Consider the following 14,475-nt stretch of genomic DNA (forward strand, 5'->3'; position numbering starts at 1 on the left):
ATGAGCAAAATGAATGAGATTGGCAATATAATAAGAAACTTAAAAATCTCAAAGAGCATCTAAACAAACACATTTATTAATATGAAAGTCCTTATTTTTGCATTTCCTAAGTTGCAGATCAGGGAGGCGACAGTGGGAGTTTGGATATGGAGGCTTGGACATCTAGCTCCACGTGAACTGAACAATTCTCAGTCTAATGTCATGTTTTTACAGAAAAACTTTAGTACAAAAAAGGTGATAATATGTCATTATTGATACAGTCTTATGAATGCAACATCTAACTAGAATAGTTGCTTTTCTTCTTCTGTACATTTTTTCATTTTGTCTAACGTTAAAAAGCTTGACTGGATTTTTCTGGCTGTCAGCAAAATTCAGGGCAGAAACCTTAATTTAAGTATATTTAAAATGACAAATTTAATTAAGAAATAAAAAAACAAGAATTCCCATATTAACATCCACACTGCTATATTACACATTTAAAGCAATATAATTAAAAACCTAACAAGAATCAAATGGTGTCATCCTTTTGTATTTTTTGATTTCAGTATGTTTAGATAGGTTACATTAATATTGAGTGGACTAAACCGTTTATTTATTATTCCTAGAGTATTTTGCAAACTTTTTTTTTTTTAACATGGAAGGTTAAAACCAAAGAGAAACAAAAGTAACCGTATGCAATTTTATTTATCCACATTTGCTAAGATGTTAAAAGACATCAGTCTGTAAAAAACAGAAGGGAAATCTCACCTCTAACACAAAATTATGAATTGAAAAGTACTTCGTAAACTGTAGAGCATAAAACAAATTTAAAAATTTTAAATAATTTTATCTGAGAAACTATGATTTATGCAAGATATCATTCCTGTCATTGAATTTTGTGTCTAAGCATAGGTACCACTTTGGAACCATACATTTAACCAATAGGAAGTAGAGCATCTTTCTGGTCACCTCTTTAACAGATTAACAACCTGGGGGAAAAAAATGATCTACAGTTAGAGCCATGCTGTATTAGGGGGACAGTGTAATCACTAGGACAATTCTTAATACAAAGAGAGTGGGAACGTGAGTCTGAAGAGGGGAAATATCAAAGGTACTCTTTATCAAGAGTGAAACTTTGAAATCCATCTATTTAAGATTAATCACTATTCTTTTAGTTAAGCTGTTGTCATCTCTAACTTCCCCTGAGTAGAAAATAATCTACACTTCCAACTAAGTTATTCATGGTCCAATTTGTTCTCAGAATACTATAATAGGCTTTATGAAGATAAGTTTTATAATAGGGATTTAACATAGTGAGAAGCCAAGACACAGAGGCCTTCAAACACAAAGAGTATATATGTACATAAACTGCTCAGTCTTCTCCCCCTCTTCTTCCACCCTCCCTATCCCCACTCCCAAAAGGATATTCACTCCTACTTAAAATCTAATTTTTACAAAGAATTCAGATGAAATGGCATACCAACAACTTCACAGTACAATTGGTTTAGCCACTGCAGTGTTGCTTTTGGAGCTGTTTTCAACAGAGCTGGGAAAAAGGGGGAAATTTTGAGTGAAGTACCACTGGAAGAAGGAATGCTATGAAGAGTTTTAAGAAAGGGAAACATTCATAATCTTCCCTCTTGGCAGTTCTGTCTTCTTGATGACCACATTTACATACTGAGCTCACAGGCTATATAACTCTCAAAGAGAATTCTACTTTCCTAGGGAAAATAAAACTTTCAGGGTGGCGTTCTGAAAAAAAAAAAAAAGAAAGAATCACTGATGATTTATATACATCATTTTTATTTTCCAAGCTTTTGATATTTTAAACTGTCGAAAATACATGAAATTATTCAGACACTATAAATTCACTTTTTATTTTTTCCCTGTAGCTATATAAAATGCAACTTTCCAAATTTACATTTTTTCTCTCATTTATACCCAGATGAGTGTATTGGCTATTTGTTTTACAAACTAATAAAATACTTGGAGTGCAAAAAGTTTATCTTTATTCCAGACTGTTGGTTTTTTTTTTAACGTTCCTAATTTTTCCATTTTAAACATTTCAAAACACACACAGAAAATTTAAGTATTTAAAATACTAGAAACTCTTTACCTATTAATGAATTTTAATAACTAGCTTTCTTTTTCTGTACATATTACATTCCTGCTGTACTTATTTTGTCTCAAGTATGCCTATCTTATTTGAATATTTGTAACAAAGTATTAGAAAGAATAAAGATGTGTGACTTATTTATATTCAAAACTTTGATTACAAACCCTAGAAATTACAGGAATTCTGTAACAGATACACATTTTTAACTTTTTTAAACAAAGATTTTAAAAAATTGTTTTGTAATGTGCTTTTAATGATTTCTAGCACTCACACCTCCTTACTTGCTTTCTAAACTGTTTATACTGTCCCCAATAACACTCAGTGGAAAGCTGTCATTCCTGGCTAAATCCTTACTTAGGGTGGATGCTATGCCTCCGTGAGACAGGGTCAGGGGGTCAAAATCGATTTTGAAGGCCACCTGGAGAGTCCAGGCCATGAACTGACTCAAAAAATTTATATCAGAGCCAGAATGGTCCACCTCCCAGGGTCAGATCTGGCCTGACACTCCAACCGCAGGCTGGGGCATGCTAGACCGAGCTCAGAGAGAGGCCAGAGTTGTTGACCCTGCTAGCTGACCTCTTCAAACTTCAGGAGAATTTTTTTGGCAGTTACCACGGTGACTGGGTACTCTAAAAGCTTATCCTTCTTACTGAATGGAGGGAAAAAAATTAGGAAAAAAATATGTTAAAACCTACCTTGCAGAGAGATGCCTATCATGGTTAAAGTAAAAAAAAAAAAAAAGAAAAAGAAAAAAAAAATGGGGGAGGTGGCTATGGTCCTAAATTGTCTATACTTTTGATATTAATTTCCACTGCTTTCCAAAAAAATAGAATCTGCAAGGTCTTTCAAACTGTAAAATATGACATTTGGAGCAGATAATACTTTTTTTTCTTTTTTCTTTCTTTCTTTTTTGGCCAATAGCTGGCAGCAATATGAACAATGCATCAAAATACTTTTTAAACAATGCAATTTACTTGTAAATTCTCATATCTCTCTGACTTTCATTGAGAATAATCAGTTTTGAAATAAGATCCATTATAAATGCTAGTCTATTAGGGGTAAATACTGTAAATAATCATTTTTGCTTCAAAAATATGCTCGAGATTCTTTTTCCCTGAGAGAAGCATCCAGTTTTGCTTGACATGAAATAATAAAATTAGGAGAAAAGCAAGGGGCTATTATTAGCACATATTTTATGTTTCACCAAATGACAATAAAAATAATGTATACATTAAAAACAGTAACCTAAAAGTACTGTAAAATATGTAACATAACAATAGTACATTGGGAAGAAAAAAATGCAATGTGTACTTTATTTTAGAACAATGAACATTAAAGCTAAAAAAGCCATAGAATATCCTCCCATGTTAATATCAAATGCTATCTTGTCTTAAAGTCCTACAACAATAGGAATACTTAGAGATTAAAATTTAATTCCCCATGGGGCAAACCTATGCACGTTATAAAACTCTATTAGTTGATTTTTTTGTGACAGATTGTAATACAAAATACTTTAAAATGGTTCCTATGTGTGGCTTGAAATGAGATGAAAATCATAATAATTTAGAAGGATAATATTCTTTAATCATAATAATGTTTGCTTTTAAAAATACTTGACTTCTATACAATGACTTTTTGTAAAATTAAATCATTGACTTTCATTGTTGTTACAACTTTCAACCTCCTCTAATTTTCTCATCTACTCCTTACATAATCCAGGTCCTAGAAGTTTTAAAGGACCTCCTCTACCATATGGGTGTTGGGTGTGTATATGTTGTGTGTGTGCGTGTGTGTGCATGCAAAAATGATCAAGCATTTGTGAGGGGAGGGTGGATTTGCATTTTATTAATAAAAAGCAGTGGCTATATAACAAGACAATGTCTTTGATCTAAATATCATTTTTCATCTTGACTCTAAGCCAAGAGAAAAATGATAAATTACACAAATTTAGTAACTGACACTTCAAAAATGAATACAAAAAGTTCAGAAGAATGTTTTAACTAATCTGTTTGTCTTCCTGTGACCTATTTTGACCACTAAGTTCCTAGAATAGAATGGGCATTAAAACCAAGTATTTGTTAATCTTAATTTTTAAAAAACAAAATATAATTCAGGCATCATTTCCTTTCTCCTCTTGTACTCAAAATAGACCCTGAAAGGGAAGGTCAAGACATAGTTTGAGATGATCTTGGCATGTGATCCAATTGCACTGTGTTAAAACATAGGTCTTTCAGTTAGATACTGTGGTTCTTGACATTTTGACGTGGGCAACCAGGTTAGTGAGTCACTCAAACTATGATGCCAGCTCATTGTCTGTGATGACTGTCCTTCCCAGCTGGGAACTTTTGGAAAGCTTCCTTAAAGACCCAATGGCTGGCAAAGCATGAGGAACTATCCCTAAACAGAAAATGAGGTTCTCCTTGGGTTTTGAAAACAGATGACAGAAGTCTTAGAATGAGGCAAGCCAGGTCAGAATCTCCTAAATCACGAGTCTTATCTTGAATGAAACTTTATTTCTAAGTTGGATCTGAAAAGAAAAAAAAAAGTTAAAGTATAAGGCAATTTGGTTCATTTGTACAATAAGGTTCATTTGTACAAAAGAAAACAAAGGCAAGTCTCTTAGCTTGGCTTCCTCTAGTCAAATTTAGGATCTCTCCCCCAAAAAGATCAAAATAATTTTTCAGTCTTTTGTATAAACTTTTACTAAAAGGACTACGAAATAAATAGGCATTTTATTCAGTAATTCATGGACGTGCATCTCCCCTTAGGTTGAAAATTCACAAATATGTTACAAAACCACAGAATTTGAGGACTGAGAGGGACCTAAGAGATATGTTACATATGCAAAATCTGAAGCCAAAGAGTATGAACTGCCTTACCTGCATACCATTAATTAGATGCCTCAACTAGAACCTAGATTCTGCTTGGCATTTCTAGCCTAGTATTTTCTCCACTACAATATGTGGCCTCTTCCTTCGCTAGGGTAGAGAATATTAGAAGCCCAGACCAGTAGACACATTCAAAGCCTTAGAGACAGATCATTCTAGTGCCATGATATAAAATGACTGTAAAACTCATTTAAGTTACACTTCCAGAAAGCAACTTTAGGTATCACACAAGCAGAAATTCCACAAAATTATGTAGTGAAACAATAAAATAATTTGTGTTATAGAAGGCTTCAAACTCGTCAGAAATTTATGTCTTATGGTAAAAAGCATATGAATATTATTTCTCCAGCTAATTATTTTTATTGATTTGCTGTGGCTAACAAGCACCAGTTGATTTTCTATTAGTAAGTACAGAGTCAACACTCTGCCAGGTTTGTAATTAAATAATGAGAAGCAGGTCTCTTGGTGTTAGTCTGTCTTTGCTGCCAGTGGTATGAAAGTCTGTCCGCATAACAATGAACTACATAAGACAGGATGTCTGTCAGTCCAGAGAGGGCTTAATCTGGTCTTTCTTTAACATTTCCCTAATTCACTTCACGTTTACCTTATATCTATAAGGATCAGTGGGTCCTAAAAATGAAGTAAAAAGAAGCCTGTAGAAAAAAGTACGATTAATTGCTGACACCCTAAACTGTCACTTATCAACTGCATTCAGCTGTAACATTTACTCTATGTAGTATATTTCCAGTGCTGTCTCAAAGTTCCCCCTTCTGACTTGTCATGGCAATTGGGAAAAGATCATGATTTAATTCTGAAAATTTGTCTTGAGGCCCCAAAGGAGAAAAGAGGGCTAAGAATTGAAGGGAGAAGGAAAAATACTAGGTATGCTGAGGTACCAATCAATAGCTTTATAGGGAACGAGGCCTGTGTTTAGAAAGATCGTTATATGTGATTAAGAGGTGAAAGCAATAGTGGTCAGGTAGTCCTTAACTCCCATCTAGAATTTCAAAGAAATGCTATATCCTTTCCATAGATTCAAGTGGGTATTAGTGCAGGGAGGCATTTTTTGGTGCTAATTACATGTTAAATTTTTGGAGTAGAAAATGAAAAACTACTTTGAGGTTGGGTGTGCAGAGCATTTGCTTGGCAACACTTAGGCAAGGCTGATGCTGAGGTCCAGCTACCTGGGTTGTACATGTGCGTGTATTTTTCCGTTTCTCAAAACACTTTTGTTGTCTTTCCTTGGCCTGGTAGCAGACTACTCCACCCAAAGGAGAAAGAGGTGTTAAGGGAAGCTTCCTGGTAGAAGGAGACTTTCAGACATACAAATATTTTTCATTTTAGAATCAAGGATGAGAAGTCAGTGGGCTGAGCAGAAAGAAGAGAGTGAGGAATTGAGATTAAAGAACGAGAACTCCACCCTTGTGTTTGTACTCCAGCTCCCCCTCAGCACGGCTGTGCTTCAGGGGCAATGCCGACACAGGAGGAGCCTTGCCCGCTGCGTGGCGGCTTCAGACTTTCCCAGCACTGTTCCCTCGGCACTCCATTCTAGGCACTGGCCACAGGACAGAGATTAGGAGGGCACAGCCTGGGGCCACTTGACCAGTGGCTGCCTGCTGCCAAAACACTGCCACTTGAAAAGAGGCCCACCCTTTTGGCATCCTTCAGAGGTCCCTTGGGACATTGTTAAAGACAGAAACGTTGAAATTGAATTTTAATCATGGTCAGAAAAGAGGGGTGAGGCACCACAGCTGCTCCAGAGCAGCTGCCCCAGTGGCCCTGCCCCAAGGACAGGCCTGCTTCTTGGCCACCATACCTCCAGTTCAACAAGAGGAAGGGAAGAGAAGGGACAGAAAGGTTTCAACTTAGAGGGCCCTGGTCCTGGACATTTGAGAGTCATCCACATCTGCAAACAGAAAAAAAAAGCAAACAAAACAAAATGAAAAATGTATGACTTCAGGGTCTCCATCCCAGGTTGCGCAAGTGAATTGTGAGTCTGAGAACATAAACTTTTGCGAAGGATGAGGGATGTGGGGGGAGGTGGGCAGAATATTGAGGACCCCTACTTCTTACATAATCACCCATCAGGGAGAGCACAGCCGGGTAGAAGGAACCAGTTTCTCCTCTGGATCCACACTGGAGTGACTGCAGTCAGATTAATGCTCCTTTTCCTTCTTCTGCTTGCCTGGACCATGTCTAAATGAGGAGCAAGCCACAGGAGAATGCTCTCCCACCACCAGTTAGTTTCCTAATCCTAAAACCCAATGCCTGAGAATGAAACTTCACAAAAAGTTATTGCCAGCAACAAATTCAGGCTGACAAATTGTCGATAATCATGCCTTCGACATGCTGGATGGCTTTCAGGCAATAAATGAGCAGATGCAAGAAGGGCTGCCCACTGGGTGGTTAGGGTACAGGCCACAGCCTAGGCTGCAGTCTTCCAGCAGTGCCCCCTACAAGGGAATGCGTTTAGCGTGGGGACTGCAGGGCGCCCGCCAGCCTGCCTGCTCTAGTTCTTGCTCCCTTTCTCCCCCCTCGCTTACACAAACTGCACGGAGGAGCTTCTCTCTTCCCTCTCCTCCAATTAACCCTTCTGGGTGCATGTCTCTGGTCTCAAGCACCCTTGATTTACAGTCATGTCACCTAGATTTTCTTTTATTTGAAATCCTGGGCTCCTGGAATGTGTTGCACATCTAGTTACTTCTATATGACTGTCTGTATCCTGTGACAGAAAATTATTAGGAATTAACACTCAGGATAAAAATAGTATTTTTACCTGTGGATGCATTTGAAGAATGCATGCCTGTTAAATCATTTAAGAACTTAAGATAAATCTGAAAAAGGTCTCTCAAGGTGTGTGCACATTAGCACTTCTATAATCACCCCCCACTGTCCATTAACACACACACACACACACACACACACAGAGTCACAAGAGTGCCCTTTGATTTGTCTTTCCCCTTTTAGACTTACTCTGTGTTTTAAATTTAGGAGCAATTTTAAACACATACATTGATCTTATTATGCATTTATTATGCAAGATACAATTTCTTGCATGGTTTACAAATCCAGTTACCCAATCACAAGGCTTTGAATTACCAATCACAACCCTCCTAGGAAATTGATTTAGCTACAAAAGTTTGGGTTCAAAATTTAATTCACTCTTCTACTTTCTCCAACTTGAATTTTGATTTCTGCATTTAAATACAACACAGCACCTGAATTGAAGGTCTTCTTGTTAAACTGGAGGCTTTTCTCATTTCTATGAACTCTATAAATGAACTGCATTGTCATATCATCAATAGGAAAAACTCAGCTGTCACAGATCCTAAGCAACCCTTTGCCACAGAAATAACACAATCTGGCATTTCTGAGTTTGAAAATATACTGTTTGGATGACATGAAACCAGAACTACCCAGAAGGCTTTAACTATCGTGGTCTCTAAGAACCGCTGAGGACTGACCTGCTGAGAATGACTAAGATACTTCCAATGAGCCTTTCTCCTGGTTAGAGACCAGGTATTGCCTTTTTTTTTTTTCTTCCATAAACAAGTAGTGTAAGAGCCAGTCTATTGTATCTGGGATTCAAAGCTGTTTCTAAGCTCCCCTAAGTTTGTTTGCTGTCATAGGGTTTATGACAGAATTTCAAATTAGGTGTTTTCTCCTCCAAACTAATGAAAAATGCTGGCTTGGATTTCAGAGTTGAAATCTGAAACTAAATGCCCAGTAATTTCAAAACCTGTCCTTTGAAGCTTCAGATCATCCCACGAACATGATCAGGATTTCTGCAGTATATTAATCCTTTAGCTCAAAGGTAACTGAATGACATCTGATCATAAATAATATGAACCCATAAAATGACAGCAAGCCATTTCTCTGCCTCTATGTCACCGTTTCTTGTACTCTCAGCCTTGTCTCTACAATCTGCCACACACAAATGCTGCCGTTATCACATGGGAGCAAGAGGAAGATGTATCCATATCGGTATCTCCACTTATCTATGGTATACTACTCTGCCATTCTTAACAACTTGTTTCACCGAAGACATTTTTTAAAAAATGTTACTGGGTGGATTTATCTTGAAATTTACCCCACTTGGCAGATTAGATTATATAATAAACATCTTAATTTATCTCAGAAGAATCTCGCTAAGAAGATTCATGACCTTGGCATATTGTGAATCATTTATACACCAAAGGTAAAAATATTCTCTGATTCATGAGTTTGCTGTGTCAGAGAGTCAATGTATTCAATATTACAGTTACTCTTTGCCTACGTGGACCCCTGTATACAGGAGGAAAGCAGACAGTAGCAACGTAGGTGACAAAAATTCAGTTTCTAACTTCAAAGCATGGATGTGCAAAACTTGTCTTTTCTAAAACTAAGGCTGTTGGAGTCTGCATTTCCCACATCTACCATTACTAAGATTTTTGGGCTGAACTAAGAAACACCACCTCTAATTAGTTCACTTGTCATCAGGGAACCACTGCATCAAACTAGATATTTTGCCCCTATTCAACTCTGGAAGAAAACGGGACAACTTGAGCTGTTATGAAAAGCCAACATTTCAAATCAGCCTCATTTCACAGTATCTTAAAAGCTCCCAACCCAGTCAGGCTCTTTCTTGACAACTTTGCTCTAGCCCCAAACAGGACTGTTAGTATAGTAGAGTTTATCCATTACTATAGTTCACGGGCTTCTCCATAGTTGCAAGTTGACATTTGGAACCTGTGTCATGCAGAAGAGACCCAAGCCCATCCAGGAACCAAGTTACTTATTTCCAAAGCAACTGTCACTCATGGAGGTGCATGTGTTTGTGTGTTGGGGGCAGAATTAGGAACACAATAACCAGGCTGGGAGTAACAGCTCTGATGTCCAGCAAGGACAGATAACTGATGAAAAGAGTTCTCTTCTTGGATAGTTGATCAGTGCATGAATTTGCCTTGTTTACCTTTACAGCAAATGACTGAATCCCATCCCAGCTTTAACACTGAAGAGTTCTGTTTTATCTTATTATTTTTTTATATATGCTCTATTAAGCTATCTTGTCTTTGATTCCCAAGATCTAAATCACATAAGGTCAACACCGCAAATTTGAACCTATTTGGGTACAATGAACACTATTTTGGTGATGGGCACACCAAAAGCCCTGACTTAAGCATTATATAAGATATCTGTGTATCCCTTAATATTTTGAAATTTCAAAAAATTTTAAAAATATTGTAAATTTGAGAATTTGCCTGAATTCTTAATCACATAGTACAGAGACATGATACACTGAATATAAGAGATGTACTGGACAACTCTGGTGTATATGGCTTTAATATAAGTTGTTCATTTCTCTATATACTTGAACACTTCCTCTCACCCCCAACACAGGACATATTTCTCTTCTTTACCCTCTGCAATCCAACCTTAACAGTGTAGAAACCGTGACTGGAAGCTAACTACGTGTTTGCAGTACTATTTATGAAATACTCTCTTTTTTTCTTTCCCTAGGCACCTATCCCAAAGGACTGAGCAATGCACTATGCTACTGCTCCACTAGGTCTAAGAGAAAAGGTGAGGGTTGCAAGAGCATCTATCTTAACCCTTGCAAGGGTCTAGTGCCAGCATCTGCCTTGCTACTTAGGTCCCTGAGCTTATTCTCAGATTAGTTTTAAAAATATATCTGGATCTCCATTTATCTGTTTATATGGCCCAGGGTGTTGCCAGGAGTATTGTGCTATAAATCCTGGAATATTTGTCTCTTCTATCTAATGTTTGTCATTACACAAACCATTATTTAAAAAATTAATTTCCAAGCCCCAAAACACATCCTTACTACAGAAGTCATTATATTAGCATAACAAGCACAAAGTTCCAAGATGGTAATTTGGTTATATATCTGAAATCCTTCCAGTTCAGTGTTGACGTATGATGTCGCCGCACTGAAACTAACGTCTGGGTCAGTACCAGTGGGTCTCCTGCATGAGGGAAGGTCTGGTGGGGGAACAGGTTGTCCTCCTAGACTCAAAGTCAGAGTTGGAACATTTTGTAAAGAATCAGGATAACCCCCATCTCTTTTATCTTCCTCCTTTCTGTTTGCTTCTTTCCTTGCCCACTAAGGAAATGTGTCTTAAAAGGTATTCTTCCACAGGTGTCTCATTAGACATGGACAAATATCAGGACTTCTTTCATAAGCAATACAAATACTTTTTGGTCTTTCTATTAGGGGGTGGAGTTCGGGAAATTTGACTTCTGTCTGCCCTGCCAGTGGTTGAGGTGCAGATCAGCTGCAACTCTGCTGAACAGGAATGATGGTGGTAGGGGTCAGTAAGGTTGAGATGGATTCAGATGTTAATTTACACCTGAAAAGACAGAATGTAGTCACCTGCTTGTGGGATGACTTGAATTCCTCATGAATACTGGCTTCTGTGAGTGCTTCCTTGTGAAAGTTGAAACGGAGGGGCAAGTAGACTAAAAGTTACAAGAAAAGGAGGAAGGGAAGGAGCAGGGACAGTCTTGATAAGTAAAACAAAATGTATTTAGCTATCAGTTGTAAATCTATTTTCAATTTTTTCTTTTCAATGCAGTTTAAAGATATAACAGAGAGGGGGTAATTTCCACTTTACTAAATATTTGGAGATTGTTTATGGAATCCAAAAGTACGGATGTGGAAGTAAGGATGAAGAATTAGCCTTATTTTCTACCATTTGGATGGGTTTTTTTTGTTTTACATAGTTTGTCTGTTTAACAACTGCTACCTGCCTTGCTCAGAGGAATCCCTAAATACCCTGTGAGTAACTAAGAAAGAAAAACCTTCTACATTCCAATACTGCCTTTAACCTCAAAGATAGTAAAGAGTTCATTCAGACACCAGGACCACACTGAGGCATTAATTAGGCTGATGAAATCCATCGAAATGTATGGATTCAGCATAATCAAGTTTCTACCACAGACTATCGTTAAGGAATACGTGAGCAGCTGGGAGAATAGAAAGTACTGTTAGAGTTAAGTCATGCATGTAATTGAGTATATTTAACATAACCATTTTAATGATCAGTGATTAAAAGTGCATCTTACTTAAATGGTATATCCTCTGCAATTTGTTCATATCAATTTGATAATGTTCTCAAAAGGAAAAAGTATGGATACAAATTCCTAAACAAGATCTTTTTTTGAGTTTGGGGGTAAAAAGCAGGAAAGTGAACTAGAAAGAAAAATGTGGCTTTTGCATGCAAACAGCTATACCAGTGTGCTATAAATTAATCACTCTTGGGGACACCTGTGCTCAGTTCATGTAAAGTATTAGAAATATATAATAAGTGATGTTTTTATCCTTCAGAATGTATTTTTCCTCAAAGATGCTTTCTTTGGCAAGATTTTTTAAGTGGGTGTCGGGGGCGGGGGACTGCTCAAATGCTGTTGCTTTTAAGAGCTTCTCTTAGGATTCTGGGAAGTTCACGTTTCCAATTCTTTTTCCAACCTGTTAGGTTGGACTATCTTAGTGAAACTCACCTCTGTGAAGATAACGCTGGGAAGAAGAGCAGGGATCACAAGGAGAGAGGTGCATCCAGATACGATGGACCAGGAGCACAAACAGTTCAGAAGCCCGCAAAGGGAAATTAGCTGTTCAAGTCAGCAAAAGGCCTGAACCAAAAGCCCACGCATTTAGAGGCAGACTCTGCTCTGCTCTATTCACTAGGACCTGGCCAGATAAATGGAGTCATTGTGGAGCCATGCACAAGCCAGCCCAACTCCTTTTGTTGTATTTTCTCAGCTTTTGTGCTCAAAACACGCAAATCACCGATTACTTTGCCCAGGAAAGAATCGAAAGAGAGAGGTGGATCTAGATCTACAGCTAGAAGTGTGTAAATCATACAACATCTACACATCTATGCAGGCACTATTAAAAGTGAGGGTTTAGAAGGGACGCCCAGCTCCCGAAAGTTGCTTCACAGGGCTCTTTTTATCTCCCTTCACCCCTGCCCCCACTCCTATAGAGAGACAAATCTATTCTCCCGCTCAAAATAGGGTTGAAGAGTGGCACATCTTGAATGTCTGGGAGTTGCACTGAAACTTTTACAAACCTAAGAGAGAGAGAGGAAGGCACAAGTATGTTGGCACATACTATTCAACTATTCTGCCTGCTACAAACAAAACAAAAATGTTTTAAGGGTAAATTCATTCGATGCCTTTCTTCCACCCAGTAGCATGTCTTCTTTGGCTTGGAGGAACAGCTCTTGGGAAATCAGGTCTCTCAAGGAGCACTTCCACCCTCAATGTATAGTCTATAAATATAGTAGAAGAGCCATGCCAGAGGTAGTCAGTGCAAGAGAATCTGGAGTCTTGAAAGCATCTTTTTCTTCTGGCTATGGTGGCACTTAAATGATAATGCGGGCAATGGAGCTGGGAGATTTATATCTTTTGGAAAGTAGGGCGAGCCAGATGGTAATAGCGTCATTAACACACAAACTTGGGATGTGCAAGTGAAGCTTGAAATTGGGAAAGAGATCAGGAGAACAAAGGGGGCTGCTGTTGAAAGGCTACCCCTCTTCTGCCGGCCAAAGCTAAGAGCCCCTTGGTACTGGGGTCTGCTCCTGCTCAGAGCTGGATAATAAACGACAGCTTTCCCCTCCCCTGTTGTGACTTAGAAAGCACCAAGAAAACTTTTGCAATAGGCAAATTCAGCACTTATTTATGTGTAACCCTTTGTAGTCTGAAGTGGTAGCAATGGGCCTTTAATCCAACTGCACTTCTACCCCCCCTGCCCCCCATCCTAGTTTGATAAGCCCTTGCATTTGTTGACATTTATTTTATAAAATCAAAGTACCGCTTGTTGTACGTTTTAGACAAAAGTTCATTTTCCTCCCCTTATGTAAATACTCTAAGTAAATATTAAAGGTTGAACAGCACTACCTCTTTCATTTTCATGATGGGAGTTGGTGTGAAGGTGCTGACGGGGGTTAAACTCCAGAGTTTTACTTTGGAAAGCTTTAATGTTTAAGTTAAACTCCCACTGAATAGATATAATTCAGAGACAACAGAGAAGGCATTAAGACAAGATTAACAATGGCATTAATAATAAAGCATGTTTATAATAAACACACACAAACATCTATAAACAAGCAAGGTGGTTTGAAACTAAAGAAAATGAAATGAAAATTACCTTTGTTCTCCCTATTAACGCAGCGTGTATATACCTATATACTATACATATATATACCTACATTATATATATATATTTATATTTATATCTATCTATCTACCTATAGCATATGGCTTCGGGGAAGACAGCAAAGGTAATGGTCATTAAGTATTGATTGGCTTGAGTGATGCCTGTTAGCAACTAAAAGTTGACGAGGTCTAAACTAAAATCGAACGTTTTTCTTTTTCTTCTTAAAAAAAAAAAAATACTAGAGCTCTTTAAAAGCCCGGAGGACTTACCCTCAAGGCATTATTCAGAGAAAAACTGAGACTGGCCGTTCGTCACAGGCAATTGTAAAGGGT

At 37.8% G+C, this 14,475-nt stretch overlaps 1 long non-coding RNA gene across 1 annotated transcript in view; it reads right to left on the reverse strand.

The window, feature by feature from the left end:
- Nucleotides 1-2,014: 2,014 nt before the first annotated feature.
- The window catches only part of LOC138386459 (uncharacterized), a 121,067-nt gene continuing 108,606 nt past the window's right edge, over nt 2,015-14,475 (reverse strand). Inside the window, exon 5 of the long non-coding RNA XR_011233883.1 lies at nt 2,015-4,622. This is a non-coding gene — a long non-coding RNA (uncharacterized lncRNA). The remainder of the gene's footprint in view (nt 4,623-14,475) is intronic.

The sequence above is a fragment of the Eulemur rufifrons genome, chromosome 7 (genome assembly GCF_041146395.1).
Source record: "Eulemur rufifrons isolate Redbay chromosome 7, OSU_ERuf_1, whole genome shotgun sequence".
Taxonomy (NCBI): Eukaryota; Metazoa; Chordata; class Mammalia; order Primates; family Lemuridae; genus Eulemur; species Eulemur rufifrons.